This window comes from Dipodomys merriami, unplaced genomic scaffold (assembly GCF_024711535.1).
Source record: "Dipodomys merriami isolate MVZ:Mamm:240054 unplaced genomic scaffold, mDipMer1.0.p SCAF_1, whole genome shotgun sequence".
Lineage (NCBI taxonomy): Eukaryota > Metazoa > Chordata > Mammalia > Rodentia > Heteromyidae > Dipodomys > Dipodomys merriami.
In genome coordinates, this window is record NW_027202270.1 from 54157898 (window position 1) to 54175016 (window position 17119).

General features: G+C 42.3%; 1 protein-coding gene and 1 long non-coding RNA gene across 8 annotated transcripts in view; one reads left to right on the forward strand and one right to left on the reverse strand.

Moving 5' to 3' along the window:
- Positions 1-17119, forward strand: part of Itgb6 (integrin subunit beta 6) — a 127749-nt gene that overhangs the window by 16609 nt on the left and 94021 nt on the right. The window lies entirely within an intron of this gene.
- Positions 6997-16525, reverse strand: LOC138826952 (uncharacterized). Its single transcript, XR_011371913.1, has 3 exons — positions 16266-16525; positions 13216-13373; positions 6997-9939 (listed from the first exon to the last, which is right to left on the reverse strand). It is a non-coding gene; the product is annotated as an uncharacterized lncRNA (long non-coding RNA).

The following is a 17119-nucleotide window of genomic DNA, read 5'->3' on the forward strand; positions in this document are numbered from 1 at the left end:
ATACCACCTTCCTTATGGATGCCAGAGGAGCACATGCCCAACCCAGTTGACCCTTCCCCTATTCTGTGTTTTCCTGCTTCTGGCTACCACTCCCTCCTTATTGATCCTTGCATGTGTGTAATGCCTGAAGCTCATTCCTGAGCCTGTTTCCACACATCTTCTTGCACGCCTGGCTCATCCATACAGGGAAGTCTTATACAATTATACTCTGTAGGATCAGGGATTTTTTTAGGACATGAATAAGCACTCAGTTCAGGGACAAACAGGCTCTGTAGTCAAAGAAATAGAGGGACCTCACAACACTTAATATGATCAAGACACCCCAAGAAAAAGCACCCCTCTCAACCCACACCCAGGGTCAGAGTCACCAGGATGCACTTTCAGAAGTGTTGGACTCAGAGACAATAAAACAAAGAAGTAAATAAATAAAAGTAAGGAGGGAAGGAGTTGCCTCCTTATCCACTACCCCTTCCTCCAAGTTCTGACTTCACCTGTCACAGAGCACACCCTGTCACTGTCCCTGATCTAGCTGCGCCCTGTGTGCCTAGATAGAGCAGGAGGGGAGGGAAGCACAAGAGAGCAATAAACTCTGGACAGCAGGAAGGGCAGCGTGCTTCAGATAGGGACAGAGTCTTGAAAGGAAAAGTTACAACAGCAGAGATGGAACGAAAGGCATCCCATGGTTGAGGGTCCTTTGATCATAAGTTAGATAATACCATTGGAGCTGTTGGAGGCTAGGGATGGTTGAGCCATGAATTTGGTCAGGGTGAGTAGAGATGGAACAGGGACAGCATGAGTTAGGGCTGGAAGGTCTTTGCCTAGACAAGTCTGCAGAGAGCTCACTGAATACGTAATTGTCGCCTTCCCTGTATGAGACACTCTACTGGGAGCTTGGAGGTAGAACAGCCAGGACACAGATCACACTCTAATTCTCATAATCCTAGTATATAAAGACACAGTAAATGAATGAACAAACATGCAATACCATGCCAGATAACAATAGGTGCTTTAGTGCAGGTATAGAAACAAAAGTGGATAGGGTGCTGTTTTAGATGAGGGCCAGGGCAGCTAAAGGAGATGGCACCAGGTGAGCCTCAGTAGGAATTCTGAGCTTTACCTGATAGGTATTGAATTTCTCTAAACAGGAGGTGACAGAGTGACCAGATAGGAGCAGTTGTCTTGAGCCGGTGGTTTACTAGCTCTAAGGTCAGAGAAAGTCCACACAGAGGCATCCTACTCTATTCTGATAGTCAAGGGGTGCTCTGGGCCGTTGGATGGAAGTACAAACTCCTTACCATGCACCTACTTGTTTGACTTCCCAGGTGGCCCCTGGGGGACCCATGGAATCCTTTCAATTCTTGGCATCTTGGCATTGGGGAAATACCTGTAAGATCCACCCACTAGAAGCAAGACAGGAGCTCAGGGTTCTGCCAGTAACCCCTCTCCTGGTGAACACAGGAGGCAAAGCAAACTTGATCTGTCCTGCTCATACTGCTCCAGGAAGGTACATGATTACTACATACAACAGTGAGATGTCAGCACAGTTCATGCTGAAAGTAACTATCACTGGGGTTTGGGATTTGGGGAGAGAAAGCAGAAGAATGATTTTCCATTTGATGGGAGAATATGACCAGACAGTTGGACTGGATTCCTTTCTTTTCTTCACATAGGAAAGCCTAATAAATATGATTGCTTAGATTTCATTAACCACCATCTTACCATTGCTCTTCCAGCCTCATTGGCCACCTTCCTATTTCTTGGAGCATGAGAATACTCCAGCTTCAGGCCCTTTGTACTTGTCATCTTCTCTGCCTTTAATGCTTTGCTTCAGATTTCTCCATGGTTGACACTTCATTGTCTTCTCATTTCCACTCAATAACATCTTTTAAGGATGGCTTTCATGACCAGGCTGTCGCTACCGCCTCGACCAGCAAGGAAGACGCGACACCGAACTCTTCTCTCTGCAGTTTATTCAGGACCTTTGAGTAATCTTCTGACCCCAACCCCGGGGAGAATTCCCCACAGCCTTAAGTACCCGCTGGGTAGCCAACCCTGATACGCCGCCACGTGGGAACCACCAATAGGTTCAGGTGCGCAAAAGCAAGCCAGATTCTTTGCCTTAGCCATATAAGGAGTTGTTTACCACAGCGAGCACTCGCCATCGGGAAGGCGGAGGGCAGAAGCCGGCGCCATCTTCCAGGTGCGGCCTCTCGCAGCTCTCTACACCAGGCTGCCCTTGACAGTGCCTACTGTAGTAGGAAGACACCCTACTCAGGCAGGCAAGCCCACGTAGTCGTCCGGAGTGACAGAGCCCACTGCAACAAAGTTGTTATTAAAGAAGCAACTTTATTGAGAAGGTTCCTACACTGACCGGCCAGGGCCGCAGCACAGACTCGGGAGCGGCCCACATGCTTAGGTTTTTAAAGGCAAAAATCACAAGGTGAAGCCTGGTCACATAGGCGACCAATGAGATTGTCACACACCCCAAAAATTGCACAGTCATACCAGACCACACGCAGGTGGCCAGTGAGGTTACACTTTGTCACATAATGTCTGTTTAAACCAGCCTATCATTTTGGGTTTAAGTGACTCACAAATTCATCGGTAAAGCGGGCTTCAGGTAAACATACACAAAGGAGTTTAACATATACATGTGAAAAAGGCGGAGTTTATAGTAAACTCAGGATGTCAGCAGCAGGCCAGCATGAGCCGGATTACTGGCTACCAGTTTAGTTGGTCAGTCCTTAACAGAACAATGAAGGTGGGTCAAGTCGCTAAGGAGAGGGGGACCTAGAGGCATTCTTTTCATTCCAAGAACTGGGCTGGTTGGAGCCAAGGTTCTTGTTTTTCCTATAATCCCTAAAACAAAAACAAGACTTGTAAGGAAGCGGTCCCAGCTCCAATCTCCTCTCAGGGCCTAGTTCACCTACCTCCCTTCTGTGCTTTCATTCTCCGTAACACTTTTAACTGTGTGAAGTAGCATCTATTTTACTTTTGAAATATGTCACTATCTTCTCCCTCCTTTAGGAAATAAGTTGTAAAAGAGTAGGAATTTCTCCACCTATTTTATATCCCCATCACTTGCAATAGCAGTTGGCTTAGTAGAAGCTCCATAGAAAATCTCCAGATAACTGAAAGCTGTTTCTCATATAGTACAGGTTCTGGGGCCAGAACCTGTGTTGCAGGTAATCTAAAAACAGTTATTGTATGCTTTGGTCTGTTCAGAATAGGGGGGAAAAAGGCAAACAAGAGCACATTAGTCCACATAAAGATGGAAGAATTCTTCTGATAATTTTTCTCCATAAACTCCTGGTACTTATAACTCTAGATGCTGGTATGAGGAATGACTAGATCTGGTAGAACATTGGTCTAGTTGTAGAACATTTTGCTAGTTCTTCTAGTGGTTCCAACATGAAACCCTTCCACTTACAATTCACTGCAGGCGATCGCTGCACTTACAAGCCACCTCAGGGTTCTTCAAATTCAGATGTAGTTTAACGCTGGAACAGGCTGTCTTATAGAACCCACATAATGGACAAGAGTGTCTCAGGCTAGGCTACAAAGTCCCATTGAATAATCATGTGACTGGCTGGGAGCCAGTGGATCATGCCTGTAATCCTAGTTACTCAGGAAGCTGAGATCTGAGGCTGGCAGTTTGAAGGTAGACCAAACAGGAAAATCTGGAGACTTACTTATATCTACGGCAAAAAGCTGGAAATGGAGCTATGTTTTAAGTGGTAGATCACCAGCCTTGAGCAAAAAAGCTCAAGCTCAGCGCCCAGGCCTTGAGTTTGAGCCATAGGAACTTGCTCATGCGTGCACACACACAATAATGTGTAATTGACATACCATAAATTTACTATAAAAATGGTAGGAAAGAACACTATTGGATTATGAATAGCAAACAACAAAATGTAAATTGAATTAGAAAATGTGTGTTTATGCACCTTGAGGTGAACATGCTTGAGGGAAGCACTTAAAGACTTTGAAAAAGAAACTTTGAATTTTTAAAGAAAAGCTGAAAGCTGTATTTGATTCCGGTGCCCTGCATCTTGTATATACATTTTTCTAATTTGGGAAGGAGAAGAGAAATAACAAAATGCAGAAATAAGGATATAGGTTGATCCATTGTAACAATGAGATGTACAAGACACTATGTCGAAAACGAACTTTACAACTTCGGAGGTGGGAAGGGAAGGGATAGTAGGGGAAAAACAAAGGAGAAGGTAACAATGCTCAATAGAAAATGTACTCATTACCTTACTCATGTAACTGTTGCCCCTCTGAACAGTATTTTTACAATAAAAATATATACAAAAAAAAAGAAAAGCTGAAAGTTTCTGCTCTAATTTGATGACCTTTCGCCCCTTCCTTCTCTCCTTTTTTTTTGAAAAAAAATTTGTAAAGATGATGTACAGAGGGGTTACAGTTATATAACTAAGGTAATGAATACATTTCTTTTTGAACAGTGATACCCGCTTCCTTATTTTCTCCCCCACACACCCAACTCTCCTCCCCCACCCCAAGTTGTAAAGTTCATTTCCAACATAGTTTCTAGTGAGTATCACTATTTCATCAGTTTGCCCTTTGTCCCACCATTTCTGGGAAACTCCTTCTCTTCCCCAAATCAGATAAACTTACATACAAGATAAAGGGTACAGAAATCAAAAATAGTGACAACAAGGAATAAATCAAAGGGAAAAAAGAAAGAAAGAACTGCAAACAGTACAATAATTTTTTTTTTTAAAAAGAAACCTTCTTGCTTCTCCTTCTCTCTTTTAATGGTTCTCTCCCATGTCTTCCCTGCCATTTTCTTCACTTTTACTGGCTGTATACTTTTTAATCTACCCCTAACTATTAGTAAAGTTTTAGTTCATATTGTAACCTAAAATAAAAGTAGGATCACAGGGTACAGAACCTGTCAAGATCACTTTGGGCTGCTCATTTGAAAGGTTGTAGTCCTCATATGGATTCCTATGCAAAGAAGAAAAAGGAATATAGAGAAAAAGAATTTTTCTATATACAGAAGAAAAAAGCATTTCCATGTCATCCAAGGATACTGGTAGAAATGGTAGAAATTCAATTCTTTTTTTGTTTAAATTTCTAAATATTAACATTATAAACAATCTTTACAGTTTAGGTCAAAGAGCAGAATCAATAAAAGCAGGAAAGGTACATTTTAGTAGATTTCAAACAGGGAGATGAGATTGAGTATTCTGTTCTAGTGGAGTTAAACTCTACTTGGGAATGTGAGCCAAAGGTTCCTGGGATCTTCAGTTCATCGAATATAAGGAAGGAAGTCTAGTTAGGAACCTAACTAGCCTTGCTAGTCAGCAGCCCTGCTGCCGACATCTTGGTGAGACACAGTGCTACTTTGCCTCTGTAGTGAATCCCAAGATTCCACGTCTTCATCTTTCAAATGCAGATCAATAATTGTGTTCTTCCCACTTCATTAGACTAGTACACAGAAAAACAGCATGGTCGAAATGGAGTTGTTCTGAAGACTTAAAAATCATAGGAGTCATGTTATATTAAATGATCAAAAAGTTCCTTCTGGCCATCTCTCCAGTGTTTCATAACCTTGGTAATTAGGTGATTGTCAGTCCTTTGACACCACCTAGGAAAGTCCCAGGATTGAAGCAAAAAAGTTAGAAGGAAATCACTCAGACTCTGCTATTTGTTTTGGAATCATTCTCAATAACATAAGTAGGAAGTTCAAATCTTCAGAGCGCTAAAGAGGTATTTACATTGGGAGAGGCCATAAAGAACCGTGTATGAATGTTGTATTTCATAGCTGCTTTTCCTGTGGACTGGGTTAGGTCTGTGAACTTTAGAACCTGGAATGGGGAAAACACATTTAGATTATGACCCAGATCAAAATCTTCCTATGTCAACTGCAGAAGAAGGAAATCTGTTCCCCAGAGACCTGACTCAGGAGTCTGGAATGCATACCTACCTATAAATAACAAGGGTATTCAGCCATGTGGTTCTTTCTCCCCACCTGGGTTGTTTAGGAATTTCAGTTCATGCTGGGTAAATGATTAGCCTGTGTCCTTGTGAAAGAAATGCTTGGATGTAGAGAGGTTCATGAAGGACATGAACCATTTATGCCACTCCTCTCATTAGCTAAAGCCCAGTATGAGCACCACATCTTTTTCTTTGAGACTCATTTACCTGGCAGAGTGTCTCAACTCATTAAGAACTTTTCTCAAAGACAAACCTAGAGGCAGACAGGTGCTAGAGGCTGTTGTTCTAAAATACTAGTCACAGAGATTCGAAGCCTGACATTGTTATGCTGAGTGGGAGATTCTGTGACTAAAGGAGCCATTTGTTCTTTCCAGGACTTGTAGCTTAAAAAGAGAAGACTTTCCCAGTTCTAAAATTTGAAAGAACCAAAGCCAATGTTACAAGTATTACCTGATTATCAGACATCATACCAAATGGGCCTTGGTTGAAAGCTCTGACTAAGTAGCCAAATAAAATTCACATTATACACTTTATACCCACCCTTCAGTTTATACTACTTTATTGTGCTTGGTAAAAGTTTTTATTTCAGTACAAATCTGAAAACATAAGGAAGGAGATTCTTGGTTACCCTTGAAAAATATCAAAAGTCTAACACCATTGGACCTGAATTCTGCCATCAACAATTTAGTTAAGCTGCGTGGTAGCTGTTACCTTCAGATGAAGCCTGTCGCCTTCACTTTGCCAGTCCCTACAGCTCTCTGTTGCCATCTGCAATTGGTCTCCTTGATGTTATCCTACTCACACTGGAAACTGTGATGCTTGCCTTATGCTCCCCAAACTATAGTAACCTCCCCTTTCAGTACTTTTTCTAAGAGCAAACTTCCTTCAGAGAGAGACAAACAGAGAAATAGAGACAAAGAGAGAAACAGTTAGGAAGATCTTATTTGGAGAGCAGTGTTTTGGTCACCAGTCTGGTAACCAAAACACTGCTCTCCAAATAAGATCTCCTGGTCCTGATAAGGAGATAGCCAGAAGACCAGGAAGTACTCAGGGAAGGACAGAGATATAGGCAGAGCATCTTTATCCAGTACAAAAGTAACACAAGCTACAAGCCTGAGCCAAACATGCAACTGAAATTTTTCTAAAGGTTTTGTTATAAGGAAGTGAAATGAAAGATGAAATATTTGTGTTTTGTCATTCAGCAATTTAAAAATATTAAGGAGATATTTTACATTCTTCTTAATCATATTATTTAAAATCCAATGCATATTTTATACTTGCCGTGCATCTCTATTGAGATTTGCCACATTTCATGGGCTCAATTGCTGCATGTGGCAGTGGCAGCTATATCGGACACTTTCAATTTAAAAAAAAATCAGGAGGGGCTGGGAAGGTGGCTCAGTGGTAGACCACTTGTCTTGCATGCCTGAGGCCCTGGGTTTGATTCCTCAGCACCACATAAGCAAAAAGAAAAAAGCCGGAAGTGGCACTGTGGCTCAAGTGGTAGAGCACTAGCCTTGAGCTGAAGAGCTGAGGGACAGCGCCCAGGCCCAGATTTCAGGCCCCATGACCGGACCCCAAAAAAAAAATCAAGAAATTATCAACTAACTACTGTTGCCTAGGGTCTTTTTCACCAGTTATTTATGGGATTCAGAAGAGAAACACTTTTACTGAATGCTCATTATGTATTAGGCATAAGAAGGATTTGTTTTTAATTTGAGCATTCCCATATAGGGAAAAAGATGGATAGAGGACAGATGCATTGAACAGCCCCCAACATACTTTTCTACCTCTGCCTCCTACTATGGCATTTTATTGGTATTTCTCAGTCATAGTTTTCTCATCTCTAAAGCTGGAAGTAATGATATTTTCCTTAAGAAGCTATTGTGAAATTTATGAAAGTGTTTTGTAAACTCTGAAAAAAAATAAAAATTAAACAAAAAAAGAAAAAATAGTTATATTTAATTGAATGTCAATCTCTCTGTGTTGGGCTCTGACTGGTACATTGTGCACAGATACCCACCTTTATATTTATAATACTTCTTTCTATCAGACGGTATTTTCCAGGTTTTAAAGGGGAAGGGACTGAAGTTTATGGAATTAAGTAGCCCAAGTCATACAAGTGGTGAGTGGAGATCCAATCACAGCTTTGCAAATAAATTGTATTATCTTTCACTTTCTGAAAACATTTTAGTGGTCGTAAGGATGAAGAAACTGAGGCTTTATAACTAGATCTAGGAGGAATGTATGAATATCAAAGCCAAGTAAACTTAGAATTAAAGCATCTTTACAGTTGTCATTTGGGGTTTTAAATCAATTATTGAGATTCTTTTGTAAACCTCCAAATGAAAAGCTATAACTTTTAAGGTTGAAACTCTTTAATAAAGACTAGTAAACTAATTCATCACGATTTGGTGATTCCGATTCTTAACTACTTTCCATCTGCATTAGTCTATCCCAATTTCTCTTCATGTTCTCTGGGGAATGAGTTTCACTTCTATAATGAGATGATTTATTATCAACTTATTCTAGCGCTAACCTGACTCATGCAAATATTGATTAAAGAAAAAAAGATGTAACTGAGTTCCTTCATAATTGCACATAGACTAAGTATGAGTGAAGGCCATCTTGTCTGAAAATGACACAATTTATGTTAGTCTTCATATTGGTCCTCCACCAAAACTTTTTAATATGGCTCATGGGCTCACACCAATGTTTCCCAGAGCAATTCCTTTATAAATATTGTTCCCACTTCCCAGAGTGCCTTGTTCCTATCCCTCCCCCTCATATCTCATTTGTCCTTCAGGACTCATTTAGCTGAGGTCAGTGACCTGCCCACTTCGGGGAGGAGAGCATGTGCTGTCCTCACCTCTCATTTGACCTTACTTTATTGTTCACCTTGTGTTGTCATTGAACTAGTCCATGTGTGTTTTTACTCAGCTTAACAAAGGTTCCAGGAAGAGAAGGTCCTTGTGTGTACAGTGGTTTTACATGGCAGCAGTACTTTAAAAAAAAAAAGTGTATTGACTAAATGCATGAATACACTTCTCCTGTATAACAGGGCTGGATTTATAATCGGTGTGTAAGAGCTGCTGAAAACCATGGCGAATAGCCCTCCTCTTCTATACAAAGGTAACAAAGCTCTGTCATGCTCTCAAGGTTCTTAATTGTCTCTTTCTCCTTTCCTCTCTGTTACATATCTGTAGACTCTGAATGTCAGTTACTAAATCATGCTGGATTTCCATTTTTTTCCATCTGTTTGAGAGCACTTTGGCAGTGCTATTCCCCACTTAAAATGTGTATTATGATACCCTCCAGCAAGAGACTGAATTATGCTGCAAAATATATGATCAGGCTAAGGTGGAAAGCAATATAATTGGTATGGATATAGGAAAATGTTGCTCCAGGTGAAACTGAAAAACTAATTGAAAACTATGACTCAACCATCTGCATTTTTTCCTAGTTTAATAACGCAGTACAAATGTACAGAGGCCAGGACTAAACTCCCTATGCCCTTCAAAGTAATGAGTAACTGTGTGTGACTAAGGATTGGAGAAAGTCTCATACCCTGAAAAAAGAAAAAAGGAAAGAAAACCTTCTCATGTCTGGCTAGCCCTGGATACTCCCAGTTCTGAGAAAGGTGAACATATTGTAAGCCTGAATCACATGGATGTCGTCTGTCACTGAGAACCCTTAAGGAATAGCTATTGCCTTCAATTTTAAAATAGCTACCATGACCAAATTCAGGGGTCTGTAAATTCCTTAATCTGTCTGAGGGCCCTGCTCTGACACATTCACTCTTTCTCAGGGTTCTTCATATTTTCATCAAGTTGTGTTTGTGATGTCAGCAAGCAGAGGGACACAGTGCGTGGTGGCTGAGCAGAGCACTCCTCAGGTGTCTGGAGTTTCAAGTCCTTGGAGAACATACTTGGCAGGCATTTTTTTTTCATCAAGACAAGTCCTCAGATCTACCTATAAGTAAAGCAAATTAAATTCCAACGTGAAGACTCTTATCAGAAATCCCCAAGCCCAGCCCAGCACCTGAGTATTCCCTCACCACCACAGGTATTTCAGTGTGTAAACAGAACTTTGGGTCTCTTGAATGCTCTATACCTGCCTTAGACTAGTAGAACTCCTTGGCTTTCTAGCCTGTGGAATTGACTGTGATCTGATTTTAAAATCTACATTAAAAAAACAAAAAAACACCGGTCGCCAGTGGCTCACGCTTGTAATCCTAGCTACTCAGAAGGCTGAAATCTGAGGATCATGGTTCAAAGCCAGCCCTGGCAGGAAAGTCCATGAGACTCTTATCTCCAATAAACCACTAGGAAACCACAAGTGATGCTGTGGCTCAAGTGGTAAAGCATTCGCCTTGAGCTGAAGAGCAAAGGGACAGTGCTCAGGCCCAGAGTTCAAGTCCTACAACCAGCAACAACAACAACAAAAAGAATCAGAAACCATCTGATTCCTCTATCAGTTTCTCTCCAGAAACACACACACACAAACACACACACACACACACACACACACACAGAGGCACTAGCACCTTTTTTCATCCTAGAACAATAGAATAAGTCACTGTGCCCTGGTCTAGACCCCCTGCATTCTGAGAGGGTGAGGGACTTGTAGTTTCCATGCTGTTGTCTACAGATCCTTGACTCTGTTTCATCCACTTGTTGTCTCATTCTCCACTGAGCCCTGACAAACCTACCGGTATTACTAACACCTCAAACCTGCTGAGACAGACCAGGTGGACATAGCCAACCCTCGCCCCATCCCCATTCCTTAGCTCTACCAACTCAGGACTTTCTCAATCTCCTTCCTCAATCTCTCTCTTTTTCTCTCCTTTACTTCCTCTTCCCTCACCTTTCTCCTCCTCCTTTTCACCCTCTTTTTCAGTAAAGCTCAAGCCTGCTATAGTAATAAAACCAATCTTTCTGAAACATAAAATGAATCATGCTAAGCTCTGTTTGCAATGAATCATTTTCCTCTGATTAAGAAACAACGGAAACCTCCTTGTTTGACAAAGCCCAGTGTCATCTGGGTCATCTTGGGCTGACTGCTTTTGGTGTTCCCCACTCTTACCTATCCCAAGTTTCCATCACTAGAACTCACTGAGCTGTCCCCAGTGTCACGTAGCTCTGGCTACTCCTCTCCCTGGAATCCTCTGATCCTTGCAGGGATGGTCCTGCTTCAATCAGGCTTTGTCATCTCACATCCTCAGAGAAACCTTACCTGGTGTCTTGCTTTAAGTCACCACCTAGTGACCCTCCATTTATGTCATGCTAACTCAATTAGCTGCAGAGCATTTATCAGTCTAATATTTTTCTATTATTTTCATAATTTATCATTCATTTCTCAACCATCACAATATCTTTCTCTTACCCCTACATCTCCAGTGTCTGCAACAGGACCTGTCACACAGTAGGTATTTAGTAAAAGGTTTTAATTGGTAATTAGATAAACAACAAGTGCCATGGCCAATAGTCATCTATTGAGTATTGGACACTTTACTACAATATAATATTCACATGTTACCTCATTTAATTCTTGTGTGAGCAGGGGGAATAAATTCAGGAAAAGGAATTGAGGGCCTTGCTATGAAGAAGCTCTAAGCTGTTTTTCTACCTAATTCCAGAAAGAGAAATGTGCCAGAGGCTCAACACTTTTCTCATAGCAGAGCCAGTTGAGCCCAAGCAGAGATTGAACACAGGAGCCTAGGACTAGGCACAGTCTCCATACTTGCATGGGAGGTTGACCTGTATCATCCACCTTGAGTGGATGCAGGACAATGGCACAGGCTCAACCAGGTTGGGCATCTACTAAGAGGGAAGCCAGAGACAGAGGCTGAGCAGAATAGGTACTAGCAAAGCCCTCTGGGATGGAAACTATAAAAGGCAGCACAAGATAGGGTGTACAGGAGGTTCCCCAGCCTTACAAAGAGCACAGCACAGTGGAAAGAGGAATGGCCAGAATGCAAAGCTCTGTGGCACTTTGCAATGGGATCAGAAGGCAAGGGCTGGCTTTCTGACACAGGAAGACAGGCTCTTCATGAAAGCTGTTTTCCAAGGAGGATTCTCTTGAGTGATGTCCTGGAGCTATGACTGAGCTGTGTGTCCAGGTTTCAGTCTACCCAGCACATTCCCCAGTCCTTGAGTTCTACCTGGACTCAGCACCCAAAAGCTCAGAGAGGCCCCAACCAGCCAGTTCAGAGGCCTATTCCAGTCAGGGCTCAGATAGACCTGGGCTCCAGCGGAGGAATTGGGACATAGACACCCACAGAGTGGCAGCTTCACAAGGCTGGCATGAACACCAGAGAACTACACACTGTTTTTGAACATTCTTGATTCATCCTGCGAAGTAGAGAGAGACTTCGAAAAAGCAGAGGGTTGGAGTACCAGCATTATGCAGATGGAGCAATCAGCTAGAAGAAAAGATTGTGTGGAAATGTTATCTAATTGGCCCCCACAGACTGGTGAGGCCTGGGGACATTTGGTTACACACCTACCAAGGAGGCCCAGTAGACAAGTTTAGACTTACCCAGCTGGGAGGCAATTAAATACCAAGGCCAAAGGGGAGCCAAAGGAACTAGTGGGCAGAATGGCAGGTTTGTTGTGGAGCCCAGCCCTCCATGGATAGTGCTCCAAGGCCACCCAGCTCTGATTCTGCACTGAAATAAGTCTAATTAATTAACATGAGCACAGTGTAATCATCTGCCCTAGGGCTACCATCTGCACACAATTAGAAATATGGGAAAGGGCTTCCTTCCTAGTAGTGCTACTCTAATTCCTATGGAAAGGATCAAAAGCTCTACAGCAAAAAGTTTCATTGAGAATAGAGCTATGAAATTCTCTGTCTCTGAATCAAATATAACTTGTCTTTTTGTTGTTGTTGTTTTGTGCAGGTATTTGGGCTTGACCTCAGGGCCTGGGCACTGTTTCTTAGCTGTTTTGCTCGAGGCTAGTGCTCTATCACTGGAGCCACACGTCACCTCTGGCTTTTGAGTAGTTAATAAGAGATAAGAGTCTCACAGAGTTTTCTTCTCCAGGCTGGCTTCAAACCATGATCCTCAGATCTCAGCCTCCTGAGTAGCTAGGATTATAGATATAAGCCACTAGCACCCAGCAACTTATTTCTATTGCCAGCAATAGAATGTCAGCTTGGTTTTTCAGGAGGCAGAGGCTTTAACTGAGCTACTCATACATTTTCCAAAGCCTTGCTAGGACCTTGCACATAGTAGGCACTTACCATGTGTTGCTTACTGTTGAAGAATTAACTTCCAAAAAGAAATGAGAGTTTTCCTGACTGGAGAGATCTGCTCCATGGGTCAAAGCCATGTAACTTGTAGTGTTGTGTGGGAGAAAGCAGGTCCTTTCCCACTGGCCATCACAGAAATATAAGCAATTCTGAAATATATTTGAAGTCAAATCAAATACAAAGACAACAAAATAATCCTGCCTTTTGGCATTGTCCAACAGCCCCCACCTAAAAAAGATTTGCATATTTGATTCACCACTGGTTTGCTCTGTGTGTGTGTGTGTGTGTGTGTGTGTGTGTGTGTGTGTAAAAGAATGACAGAAATCTTTACTGTCTACAGAAGCCATGGTGAACACTGCAAATATCACTGCTAAACAGCTAGAATAAACATTCATTCGTATGCAGGCTGGAGACCTTAATAAAACAATGGGTTATCAGTCACTGTAGAGTAGCCCAGGAATCTCTGAAGAGTTGTAAAACAAAAAAAAAGTTCCTGATCAGTACTCAGGGTGAGGTGAGAGGTTAGAGGAGTAGGGAAGTCTTTGTGACTTCCAGATGTTTGCTATAGGGGAATTAAAGGCTCACATCTGAATCTCACTTACCCTTCCTTAAATGGGCCAAGGTGGGGGAGAGGGGGCTTGGTAGAGTAACTGTGACAATGGTCCATTTAGAATCCAAGCAAGTATCACCACTGCTGCCAGAAAGTCTGCCTATCTCATAGCCTAACGCCATCACTTGGATCACCGAAGGGTCTGTAATGCGAGCTCAGATGGTCTCAGAACTGTAGAATCTTGCGGTTATGTGGCCTACGGTGATTGCTAATGCTGCATGGCTTCAGCTAATGTGTCCAGGAAGACAGTATAGCTTTCAGGGGATGTATCAGTCCTTAAAAGGTAGTGGGTCCTTTTAGAGAATTCAGGCTACCAAAGACCCTGTCTTCCAATTCATATGACATATGCCACTCATAATGCCCACAATGTTTCTAGAACACCATCAATCTGAAGTGTCCTGCTTTTTTGCCCCTGAGTACTTCTTGGGGCATGGTACTTGCTTTTGGTTGGAAATATATAATTTTTCTGCCATACTTTGATAGGAAAACTGAAGTTCTTCAAATCAACTATTGCTTCTGAAATGACAGTGACTCATCTGTCCCCACTAACTTTAGAGCCAAAAGAGAGTCACCAGTGATAGCAGAAGAGCCAAGTCTGACATGACAGGAGTAAACCAGAAGCTCTTGAATCCCAACTCACCCTCTTGAGCAGATCCCTGTAAAATCTTAAATAAATTTAATTCAGATTTTCTCCAATCATTTTTCATTTTTATTTACCACTACCCATTGGGCCAGAAGCAGAATTGTCAAAACATTCCTAGCGAAGCTGAATTTTCAGTCAGTCGAGAAACAGCAGGACACAGGATTTATAGATTTGCATTTTCAGGCAGGCAATTCCCCAAACCTCAGCTTGTGGACTTGATTTTAATTAAATAAATGTACAGGCGTTAATGGGAGTAGCTCTGTGAATCCCAGGAGGGTATCCACATAAATCAAGATGAGACCCTTAACGCAAAGGCAATGGCATCCCTGAGAGAACACTGACAGGTGGGCATTCAGAAGAGGGAGGAGGATGCATGCAGAGGGACACACATCCCTGGGATGTCAGAGGAGACTTGGCAGGCATGTCAGCAATACTGTCACACCCAGTACCAGACTAGAAGAAAATGGTTCTTGCAGCATAATGAGTTTGTGGGGCTTTTTCTTTTTTTTCAATCATGGGAAAGCAGTAGCCATTGGTGAGTTTGTTGTTGTTGTTTTTTAATGATGGTTCATTCTACTAGGTTTCAAATACCTCTTCCACACTGGCTTATGTAGGTTACTTAAATCCTCCAAGCTAAGTTGTTCTACTTTCACAATGGGAATGATGATTGTAGTGCAATGAAAAGCTGCTAACTCCAAATGGCTGCTTGAGTAATAAAGCACCTGCCTAGCAAGTATGATGTCCTGAGTTCAAGTTCCAGTATCGCCAAAACTTACTGTAAATAAATAAGTTTTGTCTGCACATTGTTATTCCACTGCTCAAAACTCTTCCTGGCTTCCCATCTCACTGACAGGAAAACCCAAGTACTGTCTAGAAGATTCTGTCTTCCTGCTAGCTCTCAGACTTCCTCTCCAACCACTTTACCCATATCAGTGACTCTAGCCTCAACGGGCTGACTTCCAGTTCCTGACACATGAAACACCCTGACATATAATCAACTTGTTCCCTGCTCCTAAAACGCTACCCCATCCAAGTTACTCCTCTAATCACACTAAACAACATAGCACAGGACATCTCTCTCAGCCCTCCCTAAATATTTGGTGAATGAAAAATTCTCCCAAAGATCTCCCAACTATTGCTAGATGGCTATCTCCAAAATTTGTGAGGCTTCTAAGAATGCCCACATAGAATAGGATTAACCACACTCTCTAGTGAGCATCTGTTATCCTGAGGTAATACTGCTTGTGGTGGTTAACCTTGATTAGACTGGCAAACACCTAGTTTAGTAAAGCAAGTCTGTGTGTGTGTGTGTATGTGTGTGTGGTGTGTATGTATGTGTGTGAGGGTGTTTCCAGAAAGAATTAACTAAGGGGGAAAAGCAGCTCCGAGGGGAGGAGGCAGGACGTCCCATAAGCTGGTCCTAAAGGAATAAAAGGGGGAGGAAGAAATTGCTACCACAAAGCATTTTCTGTTTCTTGGTCTCCTTTCTCTGTCATACTCTCCCTTCCATGATTGGCTCCAATCCCCTGAAACTGTGAGCTCAAATAACCCCTCTTTCTTTTATTTATTTTTAAAATTCTCTTTAAGTAGTTGTAGAAAGGGGTTTCAATTCAACATGTCAGTTTATGAGTATCTTGCTCAATGTCACCGTTCCCTTCCGCCATCCTCCCCCATTTCTCTTAACCTTGCCCATCCACTCAAGTTGCCTAAAATCCCTCCTAATTTAAAATTATTCTCTCAGGTTTTAGTCACAGTAGCACAAAGTCCAAGTAACACAGTGTTTCTTACTCAGAAGCTTCCGTAACATCGTTGGGTGATCAGAATTCCTGTCAGGGGAAAAGCCACCTGCTCTGGAGCTTGCAGTTCTTAAGGATCCGAGGAGTGCTGGGGGCACGGAGAATGCCTCATTGAGACTTGTAGGCTACTTTTGCATCTTCTCTGTGCCTCTGCCCTGGGACTGCAGGGTTTAGCCTTCTCTGAACAAGACAAGGAGTAGGAACCACACCAGCCCTCTCTCTTCCTCATTTTGTTGGCGTGTTCAGCAGCTTCTTTCCCAATATTTCTCTTCAAAATGAAAGAAAAAGCTTTTCTGCATCTCTTGCGTACAGATATCAATAGACACAAGTGGAAATCAATATAAAAGTCTGTAGGTGTGCCCAGAAGTGGTCTGAGTAAAATAATAGTGCCCATTGGGTACCTTTTGCACATTAGGAAATGATGCCCCGTCTTCAAGGCCCTGGACTTCCATCCTTTAGATAGCTGTCATAATAAACAGTCATATCTGCAATTTCAACCATGTGACTTGTGTTTCCCATAGTGACTTACTGGGCAAGGGTCATCTGAACAGAGCAGCACCTTTCCCAGTGCCTACACACTGGAAACAAACATTTACCTTTGTTTATCCAGTAATAATGTCCATTAATGTCAGAAGTACAATATTCAAGCCAGCATCTCCCAGAATTCTTAGTTGTTTGCAGATCAAAGATCCTCCAGGACCTCTCTAGAGCTCTGTTCAGAATACTGTGAGTGGCTTCTCCTTCCCACCAGCCCCATCATCTCCAGCTCAGCTGGAGAAGCAAAGGGGCACAGGGAAGAGAGCTGGTCAGAGCAAGCCTGCAGTTATCTGAGATGGTCATTTCCTG